A 2,694-nucleotide genomic window follows, 5' to 3' on the forward strand; every position below is an offset into this window, starting at 1 on the left:
CTCTTGCCCATCTCGAACCACCATTGCCTGGTAAATAGCAAGAATTCCTGGGTAATGAGTTTCTAGATCCAGCTGTGGAAATGCAGTAGCTCCCGTGAGGGGCAGAAGATGGAAGCTTTTTTTTAGTTCTGTTTCATTTTATGGTCCTGAATTCTAGCACACAATTCAGACCTCAACAACCTGACCTGATGAAATATTCCCAAAAGCCAGGATTCAGTCAATGGAGATATTTGACCCACCCCTACAATCAAAATCCCAAACATCGGTCTCCATTTTTTTTTATTCAGAGGCCAATACATTGATTATCCATTTGCTCTGTCCAGAATCGGCCCCCACGGGCCCCTTCAGGCCTGCATTACTGGGAGAGCCCTCTTGGCCTCCAGCTGCACCCCCGAAGCTGCGAAGCCAGTGCCGCCCCTCTGGAGCACGATGACGTCCGGAGTGCCGCTCACGGGGTCCACCATGTCCCTGCGGACCAGCCGCTCCATGCACTTCACGATCACCACGGCCCCCGAGGGCCGCAGCACGGCGTGGAGTTGGTCATGCCATCCCGGGTGACCGCGAACACGTAGCGCTCCCCCCCGCGTGATCAGCCCCACCCTATCCGCGGGGCCGTCCGCGGGCGTGAAGCGGACCTACGGAGGTCGGACAGGCGCAAAGGCTTCCCGGACATTGGGCACCTGACGACCTGCGATGGCTTCTCCAGCTTGGCGGCCTTGGCCTCGGGGGCCATGGAGGGGATCGAGAAACTGGGCAGCTTCTTCGCCTTCTCCCGGTGTCCGTCCTCGGCCCCGGGCGACGGGCTGGCCCCCGCTCGTGGGGTGAAAGGGTCGAGGAGCCGGCTGACGATGGCGGCCTCCTTCTCCAGGAAGCGCCGGAGCCGGTCCTGGGCGGCCGCGAGGCCCAGTTCCCGCCGCTCCTCCTGCTGGGTCCCGCGCTGCTTCTCGTAAGCCTTGGCCTGCCGGGCGATCTCCCGCTTCCGGTGCACGATGTACTCCAGGATGGCGGCCCGCTAGTACAGGAAGCCGTCGGGGGTCACGGCAGGGTTGCAGCGACATGCAGCAGCAGTCAAAGTCCTTGATGGCGTCCCGGCTCAGGCGCACGTTCTGAGTTCCATAGCCCGAGGCCGCGGTGTCTTTTTTCTTCTCGTGATAGGTGTACACGGCGCCGGCGGTGCAGTTCTTCCCGTGGCAGGTCATCTTCGGCCCGGGATCTCCAAGCACGCACCGGATCCCTCAGTGAAGCTCCTCTAACCACAGTCAAACGACACTAAACCCCTGTTAAGGTCGAAACGCAAGTGAGGCCCGGGAGGCGCCACCACGCCCCGCTCCTCCGACGGGCCTCCCACTTCCAGTGCTCCGCCCCCGAGCATCCGCCACGTGACTTCTTTGCCCCTCCCGTCTCCCTCCACCCTGGCAGCCCAGCCAAAATTCTCCATTTGCTTTTGTTGCTGTTGAATCTTTTCGGTCATTTCCGATTCTTAATGACCCCATTTGGGGTTTTCAGGGCAAAGATACTGGAGTGGTTTGCCATTTCCTTCTCCAGTTCTTTTTACAAATGAGGAAACTGAGGCAAACGTGGTTAAGTGACTTGCCCAGGGTCACATAGCTAGTGTCCGAGGTCACATTTGAACTCGGGACTATGAATCTTCCAGACCCCCAGTCCGGCGCTCTGTCCACTGTGCCACCTAGCTGCCAATTCTTCATTTTTAAACCTTGTTGAATTGCCCAGGCTTAGATCTGGTCTCACTTCTTGAAGTATATGTTTGATTCCTAATCATTAAGAACAGTGACATACCTAAGAAAGTCACCAGCCTCTTTCTAGGATTTTGGAGTCACTACTTTTAGTAGCTCTTTCCAGCCTAGTTTACGTTTTCACAATAGCTTGCCTCCAAATTGGTTTAGTTGATAACCTAGCAATCTGCCATGTTCCCCAAAATTCTAACCTATGCTCCAGATTTTTTTTTTAAGCATAAATATTTTGTTCTCTCCACCCATTTGGCACTGGAGACTTGACCTGAGAAAAGTCTTCCATAAACATATTATACTCAGAAGCACACTGCTTAAGTTACCAGTGTGCTAAACAAAAATAGAAGCTAGTGGTTTCCTACAAACCGCCAACAGCTTTGTTCTTCCAGCAGAAATTCTGCACAGTGTTACTACAAAATGTGGACTAGGGCCCTTGGGTATTTTCAAACAGCAAGCTAACAATGGCTGAGTCACTCAATTTAAGAAACACAGCTAGCTAAGCACTAATTTATTTGAAGAAAAATTTCAGAGGACTTTTATCATGCTTGCACAAGATCCAGATTATCTGAGGACTGTAAATCCATAAATTCTCCCTGCCATGATAGACTATTACTGATCTTAAAGAGCCATTGCTGTCTGTTGGCTCAAATGTGTACTTCATGTTGAAACCCCAGAAGATTTATACATAGACAATACTGAATCATAGCTCTATTTAAAATTCACTATCTAGGACTTCAAACTCTTTTTGCTTCTCTGTGTGAATCATTAAGTTCCCCAGCCTGCAAAATCCTATGAATAACCTAATTTCTTAACCTTCTCTTCCCCATTCCTTTTCCCTCAGGGATGGAATGCACCCTGGGAGATAAGGCTTATTACCTGGAGTTTACCTGGACATAGTTCAATTTGGAGGTTATTAATAATGATTGGACACTCACATGAATGATGA

At 51.4% G+C, this 2,694-nt stretch overlaps 1 pseudogene; it reads right to left on the reverse strand.

The window, feature by feature from the left end:
* Positions 1–344: 344 nt before the first annotated feature.
* LOC110211483 (nitric oxide synthase-interacting protein pseudogene) lies at positions 345–1,199 on the reverse strand (annotated as a pseudogene).
* Positions 1,200–2,694: the final 1,495 nt, after the last annotated feature.

This window comes from Phascolarctos cinereus, unplaced genomic scaffold, assembly GCF_003287225.1.
Source record: "Phascolarctos cinereus isolate Bilbo 61053 unplaced genomic scaffold, phaCin_HiC Scaffold_726;HRSCAF=1367, whole genome shotgun sequence".
Lineage (NCBI taxonomy): Eukaryota > Metazoa > Chordata > Mammalia > Diprotodontia > Phascolarctidae > Phascolarctos > Phascolarctos cinereus.